Source organism: Apium graveolens, chromosome 1 (assembly GCF_009905375.1).
Source record: "Apium graveolens cultivar Ventura chromosome 1, ASM990537v1, whole genome shotgun sequence".
Lineage (NCBI taxonomy): Eukaryota > Viridiplantae > Streptophyta > Magnoliopsida > Apiales > Apiaceae > Apium > Apium graveolens.
This window is the reverse complement of record NC_133647.1, coordinates 160,130,849-160,148,654: the sequence shown is the minus strand read 5'-3', so window position 1 is coordinate 160,148,654 and position 17,806 is coordinate 160,130,849. Positions and strand designations below refer to the sequence as shown.

At 37.1% G+C, this 17,806-nt stretch overlaps 1 non-coding gene across 1 annotated transcript; it reads right to left on the bottom strand.

Annotated features, from left to right (window-relative positions):
- Positions 1-13,466: 13,466 nt before the first annotated feature.
- Positions 13,467-13,573, bottom strand: LOC141681307 (small nucleolar RNA R71). Its single transcript, XR_012558753.1, has one exon. It is a non-coding gene; the product is annotated as a small nucleolar RNA R71 (small nucleolar RNA).
- Between the last annotated feature and the right edge of the window lie 4,233 nt (positions 13,574-17,806).

Sequence of the window (17,806 nt, the reverse complement as noted above, 5' to 3'; positions counted from 1 at the left end):
AAAATATACGAGTCGTTATATCAAAGGCCAAGATTAACTGACAAAGGAAGGTCACAGATCTACAAGATTTGCAGGGGTTTACTAAGCCATAAATGGAAAGCTTTAGAGATAACTTAAAGTAGGGTTTAGTACATCTTATTGCATGTTGTGTAAACCTGTGTTTACTGATCTATAAAGTAAACAATGGTCCTTTGTTTTTAGTGGTAACAAACAGATCTAGATTTTCTTGAAACTCTCTCAAGATGGAAGCTGAGTTCTTTACTTACAAAAGAACCCATAAATTTGTATCAAGACATACTTAATTTTAATACAAAGTTAAGTGAGTTTTGAAAATACTGGTTTGTTGTGCATGCTTTATTAATTTTGTTAAACAAAATATCTCTACAAATTAATCTGTTTTGTTCACCATCCAAAATAGATTGAAACAGGCTAAAATATCCAAAGCACATTCACCCCCCTCTGTGTTGTATTTAATATCTAACAAGTGGTATCAGAACAAAATCTGAAAGTAAACATATCAAGATCTTGAAAAACTAAATACATAAAAGATAAGCAGTATAAAGATACCAGTCTTTGATAAGACTAACTACACATTATAGAAGAAGAAGATGATGCTATTTCTAAGGATGACCAATCCCTTGTACATCAAGATTCTGAAGAATGGACCTTTCACTCCTATGGAAAGGATTGAAGAATCTACCAATGGAGACATGGTCATCCCAACTCATTATAGTCCTAAAGATCCTTCAAAATACACAGACAATGAGAAAGAAAAAGTCTTTCTTGACATTGGGCTACAACTAATTCTGATAGAGTCACTTGACAATGTTATGTACAACAATATTATCAACTGTGACACAACCATAAGAGAAGGAAGAGACTTGAGCAGGATAACACTGGAAGTCTTATATGGGATTTTGAAAACATATGAACTTGAAATGATTCAAAGAAAATCCTTAAGAACTGGTCAAGGGCATATTATTGATGGAATAAGTGCACTAGTTATTAATGACAACAATTCATCTGATGATGAACTAGAGAACTAGACTCCAGCTGTCTCAAGTATTAAGCAGAAGAATAAGGAACCAATTAATCAAGTCATTCTGGATCTTGAAGAATATGAGTTCTATATATTGGATAAACTAGATGATTTAGATCAATCCATGATTTATCTAGCTAGGAAATTCTCTAATGTTAGAGTGAAAAGCCAAAGTTCTTCAAGAGTAAAGGACAAACATTTAACAAAGATAACAACTAAAAATGAAAGGGATAGTACACTCATAGTGGCAAAAGTGGCTAAAAGACAGGCTCTGTTGACAGATCAAAAATAAGGTGCTTCAATTATAATAAATTGGGCCATTTTGCTACGGAATGCAGGAAGCCTAAAAAGGTGAATAAAGATAAAGCATATCTTGAGTTGGAGGCAAAGTATGAAGCTCTATTGAAGAAGCAACAGGATAAAGCTTACATTGCAGAAGGAAGAAGTTGGGATGATTCTGATAATGATGAAGATGAGGGGGTTAAAAATTATGCACTCATGGCCTTGGAGAAAGGAGAGTCATCCTCATCAAAAACAGAGGTACCAACTCTTACTAGTATTAATTTAAATACAAGTCAATATGAAGAGACTGTTAAAAAGATGAGCATAGAGATGTTTCATATCCACACTAGCATGGTGGAAGCTACTGAGGAGGTTAGTAGGCTGTCAAAAGCTAATGAGAAGCTTGAGGTTGAGAAGTAAAATTTAGAACTGCAGCTTGTTAAGCTTGAGACTGTCAAACAGGAAAATGACTATCTAAAGAACAAGCTAAAGTGTGCTAGTGAGATAGACACTGAAGTGTGGGTCAGTACCATGAGAAGAACAAGCCATGAGCTAATATAGCCACTGGCCTTGACTATGATTCCTTAAACAGTAACAAAAAGAATGAAGGTGACAAGGGCAAAACAACTGTAAATGAAAATGTCCCAGCTATGCTGAGAAAGGTTGATTCACCTTTGTTCAAGGCATGTGAAATCAGTTTTAGTGAAGATGAGTTGGTGATAAATCAAGAACTTGCTGATGAGGACAATGAGAAAAAATGCACATAAACAACTACAACTCCTAAAACTGAGAAGAAGTCGATGGTGGATCAAACCCCCAAGAAGCCAATCAAGGAGATTAAGACTGAGAATATAGGAAAGAAGAAGAAAAACAAAAATGGGAAGATTGGGATAAACAAGAGAAATAACTTTGCATTTGTTGTAGATGCTCATACGAAATAGTGTCAGAATTGTGGCTCTACAAATCATCTAACTCACATTTGTTAAAAGGCTGTTTGTGAGTCAATATTGGGGGCATGCAAATATAATGAAGCAAAGATTGAAGAACCCTATTCTTTCTATGATAAGTTTGATTGCATTCCTTGCAACATGAAAGTGATGACAAGTTGCCACAAGCTGAGAGTAGACCTCAAAGAAGTCAATATTGGGTCTGCAACTAAAATGGAACATGCAAATTAATAAATAAACACCATTCTTTCTGAATCAACTCATTCTAATTCTGTAAATTCTGTTAATAAGAACAAAGTACCCAAAACTGCTTGGGTAGCTAAACACACTTAATCCTCATTGTGTACAGGGAAAAATAAAGAAAGTCATATGGATCATAGACAGTGGATGCTCAAGACATATGACAGGTTATAAGGTCTTGCTATCACAGTTTGAGGAGATGGCTGGCCTATTAGTGACTTTTGGAGACAACAATAAAATTTTCACAATGGGATATGGCAAGTTAATTTTTGGAAATGTTATCATTGAAGATGTAGCACTGGTTGCTGGTTTGGAAGTGAATCTCCTAAGTGTCAATAAATTCACAGATAGAGGATTCAATGTTACATTTGACAAAGGAGAATGCTTAATCATTAGCAAAAAGACTAGTGAAGTTGCTCTGAAAGGAGTAAGAAAGGGAAGCCTGTTTTTTGCAGATTTACACTCAGCAAATAAGGAAGGAATTTATTGCTTCTACACAAGGCTTCTGTAGAGCAAAGCAATCTGTGGCACAAAAATTTCTCTCACCTGAATTACAAGGCAATTAACACCCTGGTAAAAAAGGAGTTAGTGAGAGACATGCCAAATCTGGAGTTTGCTCAAAATGAAGTTTGTGATGCTTGTCAAAAAGGCAAAATGAATAAGTCAAGTCACAAGAGTAAAACTGTGAATTACATAAGTGCACCTTTGCAACTTATTCACATGGAATTATTTGGACCAGTTAATGTCTTATCAATTTCAAGGAATAAATATGCACTTGTGATGGTGGATGACTACTCAAGATACACATGGGTAGAATTTATGCATTCTACGGATGAAACTCCATACATCATAATTGAACACATCAAGAAGATTGATAAGTAGGCCGAAGATCAAAATTGTATGAAAATATTGAGGAATGACAATGGCACAGAATTCATAAATGCAACTTTAACTGAATTCTGCAAAGACAAGGGCATTGCTCAAGAATTCTCAGTTGCTAGAACACCTCAGCAAAATGAGGTAGTTGAGAGAAAGAATATAACACTAATAGAGACTGCTAGAACAATGTTGCAAGATGCCAAACTGCCAACAAGTTTTTGAGAATAAGTTGTCAACACTGCATGCTATACTCAAAACAATCTCATTAACAAGAATCATGGAAAATCACCCTACTCAATCTTATCTAAAAGAAAGCCTACTGTGAAACATCTTCATGTGTTTGGAAGCAAGTGCTATGTTTTAAAAGACAACTCTGAATATATGGGAAAATTTGACTATAAGGTTTTTGAAGCAATTTTTATGAGATATTCATTGGAGAGAGCTGCCTACAAAGTCTATGTGCTAGAACAAAATAAAATTATGGAAAGCACAAATGTGACTTTTGATGATGACAAATATCCAAGCTTGGAATTCCTTGATGATAATGAAGCTGAAGCCCTTATATTTGAAAATCTCCACATTGATAGTGATTCTGATAATGGAGCTGAAGTCAACATAAGCAACATAATGGATGAAGAGTCAATTGAACTAGTTAATCATGAGAATGGAAACTCATCTCAAATACCTGAATTTGATAGCACAAACTCAGGGGGAGAAAGAGGAGAAAGTTCTGCAAGTCATGCCAATGATGAAGAAAATACAGAAAATTCAAGTCAACAAACTCACCCCAGGAAATGGGATATGAGTCATACAAGAGAAGCAATTATTGGTGTCCAAATACTGGAGTGAGAACTAGAAGTACAACTGCAATTGAATGTCTACATGCATGATTTTTGTCATAATTTGAGTCTAAGAAAATTGAAGAAGCTCTACTTGATCATGATTGGAAATCTGCTATGCAAGAGGAGCTAAATCATTTTGAAAGGAACAAATTTTGGAAGTTGGTTCTGCACCAAAGAACAAAAGTGTAATTGGAACAAAGTGGGTGTTCAGGAACAAAATGGATGAAAATAGGATTGTGACAAGAAACAAAACAAGGTTGGTTATAAAAGGCTACTCACAGGAAAAAAGGAATTGATTATGATGAAACTTTTGCTCCTGTTGTAAGGCTTTAAGCAATAAGAATCTTTCTTGCATTTGCTGCACATTCAAACTTTAAGGTGCATCAAATGCATGTAAAGAGTACATTCCTAAATGGTGAGTTGGAAGAAGAAGTTTATGTGCAACAACCACCTGGCTTTGAAGATCCTGAATTTCCAAATTTTGTCTACCAACTTCTAAAGGCTCTCTATGGACTAAAGTAAGCACTTAGAGCATGGTATGACACACTATCAGAATTTTTGATTAAACATGGATTCACTAGAGGAACTATTGATAAGACTCTTTTCTACAAGCAACATGGTGGTGATATGATCCTAGTTCAGATCTATGTGGATGATATCATTTTTGGTTCTACTAATAAAAAGCTATGTCAAAGATTCTCAAAACTCATGCAGAGTGAATATGAAATGAGTATGATGGGAGAATTAAGTTACTTTCTTGTACTTCAAGTCGGTCAAAGAAGTGATGGTATTTTCATCAGCCAAACCAAGTATGTTAAGGATTTTTTGAAAAAGTTTGGAATGGTTGATTGTTCACCTACATTAACACCTATGTCTACAACTACAAAGTTGGATGAAGATAAGAAAGGAAAAAGTGTAGACATTTCAGGTTATAGGGAAATGATTGGATCTTTGCTGTATTTGACTGCTAGTAGACCAGACATTATGTTTGCAACATGCCTGTGTGCAAGATTTCAAGCCAATCCAAAAGAATCACATTTGATGTCTGTGAAGAGAATTTTAAGATACTTAAATGGGACTCCAAACTTGGGATTATGGTATCCTAAGGGAATAGGATTTGAAGCTGTTCGATACACAGATGTAGATTTTACTGGATGCAGGGTTGACAGAAAGAGCACCAATGGAAGCTGTCAATTTCTTGGACAAAGACTTGTATCCTGGTATAGCAAGAAACAACAATCTGTGTCAACTTCCACAGTTTGGGCTGAATACATAGTTGCTGGAAGTTGATGTGCTCAAGTGCTTCGGATTAGAAATCAGCTAATGGATTATGGCCTAGTGTTACACAAAATTCCAATTATGTGTGACACTACTAGTGCTATATCTATTGTGGCTAATCCAGTTAATCATTTTAGAACAAAACACATTGAGTAAGTTACCATTTTATCAGGGAACATGCTGCAAATGGTACCATTGAGCTCATTTTTGTTCAAACAGAAAAACAGTTAGCTGACATTTTTTCTATACCTTTGGATGAAGCAACTTTCACTAGACTTGTAGGTGAAATTGGAATGCTAAATTCTTCATCCTAAAGGCAAGAACTCAGCTAATATTTTGCAGCAGATTGATTTTTAATAAATCAAAATTAATTTTATTTAATTGGAAATTAACTGGAATATAAGTTATAAATATTTCAGAAATCTTTGTATATTTATTTTTCAAATTTCAAAATTTAGCTTGGAATTTTTCAATTATGAGAAAACTGTCTAAATTATAATTTACATTTTTAATATGTGAAATTAGCACAAGACATAATCACAAAGAACAAAAGTATATAGAGAACTAAGTTCTCGATAAGTCTAATTGACTTCTCGATAAGTCATTTTGAGACTTCTCGAGTGAGTTCTCGATAAGTCATTTTTCTGACTTCTCGAAGGACTTCTCGACAAGCTTTATTATGACTTCTCGATAAGACATTATAGAGATCTCAATAAGTGATAATTCATAGAGTTCTCTACAATTATAAATTTTAGACTTATCAACAAATCAGAACTGAGATAATTTAATTTAATTATTTGTTTTGGTAAAATACTTTTGTTAAATTCTTATGATTTTATTTTGATTTATTCAAATAAAAATTGGAAAAATTTAGTCCATTTAGGACAAACTGGGTATTTATTTGACATCTCGATAAGTCATTTTCTAGTTCTCAACAAGAGTCAGGAAAATAATATATCGATATCTATCTATTGCTTCAATATGACTTCTCGATAAGCTAATTCCAAATGTTTATTTTGAGTTCTCGATAAGTCATTCACCTTTTACTCTAAATACCCAGACATCTCGACATACACCTCTTTACGCCTTCAAGATCTCCAAGTGACCTAATTTTTCCAAATCCAAACCGTTTTCTCTTATTTCAAACTTCTTCTTTCTATTTTTTCTTACCCCTCAAATTCAAAATCTTCAATGGCATCAAACACAACTACACCTTTCATCCCAAAGGAGGGCACCAACTATCTTGCTTTTACAGATGGAAATCAAGCTCTTGACAATTTTAAGAGCTTTGTGAAGTTTCTTTCTGAAACTTAATTTACAGGTGCTCTAACTGCAAATCCAGTACTATACTTGGATGTTCTTAGGGATTTCTGGAACACAACTGTGATAAGGACAATGGTGCATGAGAACCAAGCTATGTCCATGGTGGTTAACTGCTCCATTCAAGGCCAACATGTGGAGTTTTATGAAAATGATGTAAATGTGGCTTTGGGGATTCCTACTGACAAGCTGATGGAAGTCCCAACTTAAGATGAACTAGCTGAATTTATGGACTTCATCAACTACAGTGAAAGGATCAACTTAGCCAGCCTGAACATGAAGAATTGAGGAAGAAATAGTCATTCCTGTTTGACTCCATTGTGAGAGCTTTCACAGGTAGGAAGACAGGGTATGATAACATTTCAAGTGTAGTCCAGAAACTGGTATTCTCCATGGATCACAACGGACACATCAATGTGGGGATGCTGATTCTGCAGGAACTTAACACAAGGCTCACTATGCCTTTGACTACAAGAGATAAGGAAATTTTCTTTCCTAGGTTTATAATGTCTACTTTAAATCATAAAGTTCATGACATTCATTTACTTAATGGTATAGATAAAACTAAAAAAGGCAACTGTAAACAAGTGTCCAAAATTTTATTTGGCTCAAGTTATTACAAAGAACAAGGTAACTGTAAGTCTCAGAATCACTCCATTTATGTTGGAGAGATTCAGGACTTACCCTTACACTATGCCTGACATGAGGTCTATAATCACATCTAGTACAGTAATGGCTCCTGTACCTATGGAAGAACAAACACAGGAACACCAACAAGGGCCTTCCCAAACTGAGACCCTTTCTTCTTTACCATTAAAAACTAGGAAACCAACCACTTCATCCTCTCAAAAGGGTGAAGTGAGTAAAAGGAAGAGAAAACAGGCACCTTTGACCGTGATAAATGAAAGTGGTGAGGATAAAACAGAACCAGAGTCAATCTTGGTCAAGAAACCAAAGAAGGCAAAGAAAATTGAGTTGACCACTCAAGCTACATTTGCATCCTCTCAAAAGGATGTAGTTGCGATATATGGTATAAAATAAACTCTAGGGGCATCCTCTCAATAGGGTGTCTCTTTTGAAAAGAGCACTCTCCCTAGTGTAGCCTGTAAAGAGTCTTCACCAACACTTGAATATATTCAAGTGTATGAGAGAAGGAATAAGGATGGCACACACACATAGAGCATATCTTTTGAAGATTTCTCATCTATTCAGGGGAGATGCCAACACTCAATCCTGAAATTATAAATCTAATGTCTAAAATTTCTTCTTCATGCAATCAAACACTTGAATCTAACTCTCAAGTATTGTCAAAATCAAGTGACATGGTTCATGAAACTATGCTTACCACTCAGAAACCACATCCAGTTGGTGAGAGGATACACTCTGGGTAGACCTTGATGACACCAACACAAAAACAGGGGTTTCATCAGTTTTTACTGAAAACCCTATGGTCTCTACTCAAGCACCTTATGTGCTAAACAGATTGACAGGTTTGAGGGTAGTACTCCTAAGGGGAAGCTATCTAAATCCTCTACAATTCAATTGGAGGTTTCTCATGCAGGGACAACTCCCCTCAAAACCCTAGCTGAAATTTCCTTAACAATTGAAGCTAGGAGTCCAATTGCCAATGAGCCTGTTATAGGGGAGGCAAGTCAGGCACACTCAGTGCTAGCTCTTTGCAAAAGAGCAAGGGTTTGAGGTCATGGTACATGACAGTAACCTGGTCAAATCCCCTCCAATTCAAATGAAAGTTTCTACAAGTGGTGAACAGCACACTGTCATAACCACAATTCCAACTGTGAGTCAAACTTTGATATCAGTCACAGGTAATATTACTAAACCTCAACCATCCACCTCAAACCCCATAGACATTCCTTCTACATCAAACCCTTCCCAAAAACCATCACACCTTATCTCTTAGTGGCTTCAAGATGCCCAAGCTCATCCCATTATAATGAATGATCTTTTGGTTGATCAACTTTCTGGCCTTGCCAATATCACAAAATAACTTCTAACCACATACATGTCCAATCAGGACTATCAAGCAATCTTGATGTCTTATAAAATAGATGTTGAAGAGAAATAACAAAAAATTGTGAATAAAGCTGAGCAGGATGGTAATGTGGATGCTTGGTTAATCAAGGACTTTAGCTTAAGCATAGATGACGTCTTGGCAAGATTTAGAGAAGAATATATCATAATACTGGGAAGCAATTCCAAGGCTCTCATTCCATAGGAAATATATGATGTTGTGACAAAAGTCTATAAAGCTCAACTTAAAGCTTTTCATCTCATGAGTAAAGCTCTCCAACAGACTCTGGATAACCATCAAGACAGAATAAAAAGAATGGTAAGGGAGAAACTGGATGAACTTGTACCTACTCAAGTTCAGATCAAGAACAAGTTTCAGACATTTGCTGACCAAGTGGCAAGGTTTGACATGATTACCATGGAGCAAAGCATTAAGAGTCTCAAACAGTCCTTTGTTGCTCTCCATGAAGTTGTCCAGAATCACATCACTAGTACTAATGAGACAAGGCTCAAACTGGATCAATTGCATCAGGCTAGGAATACACCTTCAGCTCTGTTAATAGAAGGCATCAAGGAATCTGTAGACGCTACTTTTGGTGCTCCTATCTCTTCAAGTTCTCAACAACCCCCTTCAACATTAACAAATCTCCAGATTCAATCTCTATAATAACAAGTTTCAACTCTCCAAGCCTCAAATGACTCACTCACAGCTCAGGTTAATGCTCTTACTTCTCTAGTGCAGAGTCAACAGAATGACATCAGGACCCTGGTAGACTCCCACAAATATCTCCAAATACAAAATTTAGTTTCTTTGGGAGCTATCATGAGTGCCTTGAATGTTCCTTTACCTACTCTTCTTGAAGTTGTGAGGCCAGAAGATCCAACTCCACTACTCCTTCCTTCCAACAAGACTAAGGGGGAGATAGAAGTTAGGATTATATAGTCCAAGGAAGCTGGTAAATCTATATAATCTCAAGAGGCTGGAAAATCTACTACTCACTCTGGTCAAAGTTCTATGCAATTAGAACTTTCTCAAAGGGTCAGTAAAGACAGGCTCCAGAAAGCTGTAGAAGGACCCTGTCAAGATAAGGAGTTCAATGAGCTACTGGAAGTTCTAAGAGTCTCTCTGGCCAATAACTACATTACTTACAAGAGAGCTTTGTCCAACAACATCAATTTCATAAAAGTGGTGATAGTGAAAGTTGACAACTTTTTGGAGAAAATGATAGTATCCAATGTCAACGACTGTGGTTTGGACATATGTCTCCATATGGCTCTCTCAAATCTACAAAGAATGAGAGCATCTGAGCTAGATGTGATAATTAACAAAGTTAATCCAGTAATTCCATAGGATACCCAACTGCTCAAAGAACTCAAGCAAGCTCAGATAACTGCTTTTTTTCTGAAGCTTATCTATATCCAAGCATGGGGTGGCCTACATTTATCCACAAACTAAGCCAGTGCAGATACTTCACAGTACCCAAAAACTGTGTAAGGGCATATACAAGATTAATAATGACATTGGAGACTGATCTAAAGAGAAAGAACTTCAAACCAGCTGAAGATATGGAAATTATTAGGATACTGGGGAGATATCTACAGAATGCATGGACCATATTGCCAGTTATAAAGTTCAACTCAAAAGATGACAAGTATGATGATAGGCAGAAGCATGATAAGCAAAAACCTTCTGGCTCAAATCCAAGTCACTCTTCTAAAGAAGAATATAAATTATATCATTTGCTATATTTTAGGAGAATGCTACCAAAGAAAAATAACGTATCCAATTCTTCCAGTAGAGAATCTGTTGGGGATCCATCCATGAATGAATTTCTAGCTTTGTTGCGCCAACAGTCTAATCAGATGGCTCAATAACAACAACAATTCCAGCAGCAACAATAACAATTTCAGCAACAACAAAAACAACAGCAGCAACAACTAACACAACAACAACAAATCCAACAACAACAGCTACAAATTTAGCAACAACATCAGTTGAGGGGGCTGAACCAAACCGCTAGTTTTAAATCATTCCAGTATTTTAAACCCCCAGAGTTTAAGGGTAAAGTAGACCCTGTTGCTGCAAGGATTTAGTTGAAGGAAATGGAGAAATTTTGACGCTCACCCAATTAAGTAAAGATCTTAAGACAGATTATGCAAGTTATTTTCATAAGAATGAGGCGAATTATTGGTGGGAGTCCACTCATGCTTTAGAAGGAGAAGGTCATATCTCATGGACAAGGTTTACATAATTATTCTTGGAGAAGTATTTTCCAGATTGTTTACAGAACCAGATGGAGGTTGAATTTCTAGAATTAAAGCAAGGTGAAAGGAGTGTGATAGAATATGAAGCCAAGTTTATAGAATTGGCCCGAATTGTACCAGAATATGTGAGTTCGGAAGCCCAGAAGGCAAAAAGGTTTCGACAAGGATTGAAGCCGGAGATCCGAAGCGGAGTTGTAGCTTTATAACTCGAAACATATACCTATGTAGTTCAAGCCGCGCTAGTATTAGAGAGTGACCAGAAGTTAGCCACCAAGGAGAAGGGTGATAAAAAGAGAAAGTTTGAGAATGTGACAGATAAGGCGGATCAAGGTCAGAAGTTTCAGAAGTGATCTGAAAGGAATAGAGATAGAAGATTCAGGAGGCAGAATTTTTCCCAGGATAGACCCAGTACCACCTCAATTGGTTCTTGATAAGTGGCATTTTATACCACTTAGAGTGTCTCATAACAGCTTGAATTGGTGTCTTGGACTCAAGTATTTTGTGTATTTGACGCGTTTTCTAGTGTTTTTTCATTTCAGGGTATAACTTGCTTAGATTGGTGGTTTTTATCAAATAAAGCTTAAGAAAGTGTTTGGAATCAGTCTAGTCTAGGGGTGATGAGCAAAGAAATCAGCATAAACAGGAGCGAAATGAAGAATTTTCCAGAAGGCTAACATGCGATCGCGTGCCAGCAGGCGACCGCGTGGAGGGAGCATGCGACCGCGTGCGTGTAGAATTTCAGATTCTAGTTTTATTTATTTTCAATTCTGTTTGGGCTTCTGTTAGCGCATGACACCTGGACTCTTATATAAACCTTATGGAAAGACGCTTTCAAAAACCAGAGCGAAGGCAAGAAGATTGAGAAGATCATTTTAGCCCACAACAATGAAGAAGAGGAATCATTAGTTTATCTTGTGATTCTTTTAATTCGTTGTAATAGTGGATGCTAGTTTTCTCTATGCTTTGAACCTTAATACTCTTGTGACGTACTTCATTATTTATTAAGTATTTTTCAGCCTTATATCATTGTGTTATTATCATGCTTTCATATGAACCCATGGTGACGATGAGTTCCTTTATGGGCTAATCGTGATCATGGGATTCTAGCGGATTTACTATGAAATTCTTTAGTTAATTGTTTAATACCTTGGTATGTGGTGATTGTATGATATCTAGTATATGTTATGCTTATTCTTCTTATATGTGTCACGAACATGTAAGGTAACCTGTTAATCTCCTATGAAGCGACAGTGGATCTTGAGATTTAGAACTTGACATGCTAGCATAGGTTCATGTGTTGTATGCATGATTAGTGGGTAACTCTAACCGTTTTACTTGCCCTGTGTAATTATCATGAATAACTTGTGCTTAAATCATTATATTGTCAAATTATATAGACATATAGGATCTCAACATAATTGATGCCTATTCAACTTCTATCTAAATTATGGATGCTTGGTAGGATGGTATTCGTACAACGAAAGTTGGCGTTTATCAGTTTCATGCTGTTCGATTAATATCATCACCATTACATGATAAGGTTAATAACAATAACTATTAAATGAAGTAGTAATGAAGTTAGGATCTCATGTGTGTTTAATATTATTAATTCAAGTGTTTAATTATCATAGTTAATATTAGTTAACAAAAACCCAATTTGTTATTTGTCTTAGCATTGAGCGATAACCATACATTATTGCATAGGTGCATAAATTGAACTTAACCTAAACCAGTCTCCGTGGGAACGAATCTGATTTATATCTTATAGTAGAACGCGTATACTTGCATGAATATTAGCGCATGTTTTCGCCGTAACAAGTTTTTGGCGCCGCTGCCGGGGACTCGGTGTTAATTTTTAGTTTATGTGCTTATCATCAGTGGTCATTAAAGTTCACTGACTCGGACTCTTTTACTCTCACGGTTTATTTTTTTGTGTTTCAGGTACTCAGTACAATGGGAGATCCAGCAGCACGAACGAAAGCCTTGATGAATTTTTCTCAACCCAAGATCAATGATATTCAATATAGCATTGTCCGGCCAGCTATCACAGCTAATACCTTTGAGATCAAGTCTGGCATAATTCAATGGGTGCAGAATTCAATCCAGTTTGGGGGTTCTCTAACTGAAGATCCCAATATGCACATTAGGGATTTTATTGAGATCTGCGACATCTTCAAGTTCAACGGTGTTTCTGAAGATGTTGTGAAGCTGAGACTATTCCCATTCTCTCTGAGGGACAAGGCTAAGAGCTAGTTACACTCTCTACCAGCTGGTTCGATCACTACTTGGGAAGATCTTGCTCAGAAGTTTCTTACTAAATTCTTCCCTATGGCAAAGACAGCTGCACTCAGGAATGCTATTACTCAATTTACGCAGCAAACGGGAGAATCGCTATGTGAAGCTTGAGAGCGCTACAAAGAGATGCTTAGGACGTGTCCTCATCTTGGAATGTCTGATTGGATGATCATCAATTATTTTTACAATGGGTTGGGAGCACAGTCCAGACCGATGCTCGATGCAGCATCAGGCAGAGCATTATGGGCAAAAAGCTAGGAGGAAGCTTATGATCTAATTGAACTGATGGCTGCTAATAAATATCAGTATCCAACCAAGAGATGTCCACATGGCAAGGTAGCAGGAGTTCTTGAAGTGGATACAGCTACGGATATCACTGCTCAACTAAAGGCGTTGTCTATGAAGATTGATTCTCTGGCTAACTATGGTGTTAAATAGATAATTAGTGTTTGTGAGCTGTGTGCAGGTCCGCATGTGATGGAGCAATGCGCTATATCTAGTGACTCAGCTCAGTTTGTGAGCAACTTTCAGAGATTGTAGCAACCAGTTCCAGACACTTATCATCCTGAGAACTGGAATCATCCTAACTTCAGCTGGAGCAACAATCAGAATGCGATGCAACAGCCATTCCAGCAGTTTGGAAATAAGCTATTCAACCCTCCTGGTTTTCAGCAACAAATTACACCAAAATAACAAACTCATGGTGCATGTCTATCTTCGAATGAAAAATCTGAATTGGAGGAGTTACGACTTATGTGCAAAAACCAGGCTCTTATATGCCAAAGCCAGGCTGTTTCTATCAAGACTCTGGAGAACCAAATAGGGAAAATTCTAATACCTTATTGAATCGACCACCAGGAATGCTTCCTAGTGATACAAAAACAAATCCAGGTAAGAGGGAAGTTAAAGAACAGGTGAACGCCATCACCTTGAGGTCTGGAAAGATCGCAAGCCCCCAAATTCAGCAAGACGAAGAGCCTGAAAAATCTCAAGTTTCAGAAAATAAAGTTATGGCTGAAGAAGACGTGCAGAAGGAAGTAGAGGTGGAACCAAGGAAGACTACTGTGGAACACACTCCTCCTGAGGGTAATACAGGGGAGAAACAGATCTATCCTCCACCTCCTTTTCCTAAGAGGCTATAGAAGAAAAAGCTGGATAAGCAGTTTGAGAAGTTTTTGGAGGTGTTCAAGAAACTTCATATCAACATACCTTTCGCTGAAGCTCTTGAACAGATGCCTAGCTATGCGAGATTTATGAAAGGTATTCTCTCTCAGAAAGTGAAGCTCGATGACTTAGAGACCGTTGCTCTAACGGAGGAATGCAGTGCTGTGCTGCAACAAAAGTTGCCTCTGAAGCTTAAAGATCCTGGAAGCTTCACTATTCCTTGCACCATCGGAAACTTGTCGTTCGAAAAGTGTTTATGTGATTTAGGAGCTAGCATCAATCTGATGCCCTTATCTATCTTCAAGAAGCTAGGTCTGCCTGATCCGAAACCAACATACATGTCATTGCAACTAGCTGACCGTTCCATCGCTTATCCATGAGGTATAGTGGAGGATATCTTGGTCAAGGTGGATAAACTCATCTTCCCTACTGACTTTGTAATTCTTGATTTCGAGGAAGATAAGAAGATTCCCATTATCTTGGGAAGACCATTCTTGGCTACAGGCCGAACTATGATCGATGTGCAAAAAGGAGAGCTTTCGATAAAGGTTTACGATCAAAAGGTCACTTTTAATGTGTTCAAGGAAATAAAGTTACCCACAGCTAAAGATGAGTGCTTTAAAGTAGAGTGGTTTGACTCTGTAGTAAATTCAGAGCCTGAGCAATTGCCAAAGTCAGATACCTTAGAGAGATCCTTAATAGGGGAATCAATTATTGAAGATAAAGAAGGAGCATAGCAATTGCAGGATTTGAATGCACCTCTGTGGATGAGGAAGTTGGATATGCCATTCGATTTTCTTGGGTTAGCAGAGCTAAAAATTTCTCACGAGCGTTTTGAACCATTTATTCAAGAAGCTCCCACACTTGAGCTCAACCGAATGCCAGATCACTTGAGTTATTCATTCTTAGGTGCACCCCATAATAAGGGATTGAGATATATTTTTGATGATGTAGAGAGTGGCTGGACGGATCTTCCCGTGCCTACAGAGGGTTCTTCTCATGTGCAACGGGTAGTTATTAGGACTGGTGTTGGTGATGCACAATATAGAAGATTGACTAGGCGTATGGAGGCCGTGCATGTCATCCACCGATATTTTGCTGAAGATTTGACACACACTTTCAGTACTGTTGTTCGAGACACTGATGGCGACGTTGATTGGCCACCTGATCCTCCACCTGACGAGGGTGATTCTCCCGCTAATTAGGTATGCCTGAAATCCTTATTATTACCTTTAATGAGGACATTGAAAATTTTAAGTTTGGGGGTGATAATGTAAGGATTAGTAGTGTGTGTGTGTCTATATAGATTCATATAGGTTTATTTTCATGCATATACCATGATCCCTTTGTGTTGCTTTACCGATTAATATGTGATATTGATGCGAGTGTAGTGATAACGTTAGAGTGATGTTGAATCTTGTTAGGTTGACATGCATGCCAGAAACACTTGTAATTTCACTAAGTCTTAGAGTATGCTTAAGGACTAGATCGTTGTCATGGTTTGATGGATTTTGAGGTTAATCTATTGCTTATACTTAGAATGCATGATAGACTCTTAATGATAAAAGACATGAAAAGATAAAAAATTGGAGATAAAAAATTGGAATTCATTGCTAGTTGTGGCTAGGCGTCAATTGGCCAGTAGCCGGCTCGTATTGTATATGAGTAGTCTAGGGTTGAGCAAGATGGAGCGAAACGCACTTGCTCAGAAATTGAAAAAATATATATGTGTGAAAGAAAAAGAAAAAAAAGGAAAAAAAAGAGAAAGAAAAAAAATGGTTTAATGTACGATTGATCACTAGTGGGCTCTTTGGTATTCGAGTTATTAAGTTCTTAGGGGACTTTGTGCCTAGTGACCTAAGGCTTTTATAGTATGGGATCCGCTAACCTAACACTCGCTAAATGGGTACCATTGCATAAGTCTTTTGTGGACCTCACTCATTACACGATCAAATAAGCATTTGTTTTATGTGTTGAATAAAAGCATGAATCTGTAATAAGCTCCAATAATCTTGTAGTGTTATAAGTCATTTTGTGTCTAGAATATATTCTTCGTATAAGCATGTGATTTCCTTGAGGATAATTAAGTTATGATTATTGATCTAGTTTCGAAGCATATCTGTTAAGCATTCGCACACACCAAGTTTCTAGTTGTATGTTAGCTTGCGTGATTTGATTGATCTTTAGTCGCCTAATTGTATTTGTTGATATGTCATGTGTTGGTTGGTTTAGTCATCGCGAGGGGATTGCTGCATTCATATAGTTGCATTCATGCATGTTTTATTATGAGTTTGAGTCCGTGATGCTTGAGGACAAGCATCGATTCAAGTTTGGGGGTGTGATAAGTGGCATTTTATACCACTTAGAGTGTCTCATAACAGCTTGAATTGGTGTCTTGGACTCAAGTATTTTATGTATTTGACGCGTTTTCTAGTGTTTTTGCATTTCAGGATATAACTTGCTTAGATAGGTGGTTTTCATCAAATAAAGCTTAAGGAAGTGTTTGGAATCAGTCTAGGGGTGATGAGCAAAGAAATCAGCATAAACAGGAGCGAAATGAAGAATTTTCCAAAAGGCTAACACGCGACCGTGTGCCAGCAGGCGACCGCGTGGAGGGAGCATGCGACCGCGTGTGTGCGGAATTTCAGATTCTGGTTTTATTTGTTTTCAATTCTGTTTGGGCTTCTGTTAGCGCCGTGACTCCTGGACTCTTATATAAACCTTATGGGAAGACATTTTCAAAAACCAGAGCGAAGGCAAGAAGATTGAGAAGACCGTTTTAGCACGCAACAACGAAGAAGAGGAAGCATTAGTTTATCTTGTGATTCTTTAAATTCGTTGTAACAGTGGATGCTAGTTTTCTCTATGATTTGAACCTTAATAATCTTGTGACGTACTTCATTATTTATTAAGTATTTTTCAGCCTTATATCGTTGTGTTATTATCATTCTTTCATATGAACCCATGGTGACGATGAGTTCTATTATGGGCTAATCGTGATCATGGGATTCTAGCGGATTTACTATGAAATTCTTTAGTTAATTGTTTAATACCTTGGTATGTGGTGATTGTATGATATCTAGTGTAGGTTGTGCTTATTTGTCTTATATGCGTCGTTGTAATAACCCCCAAAATTTTCAACTTTTTGTAACCCTTGTGAATAGTGTTTTTGCTGAATGAGAAAACTTTTCACGCCACACTATGTAGGGGTTCTGTTATGGATA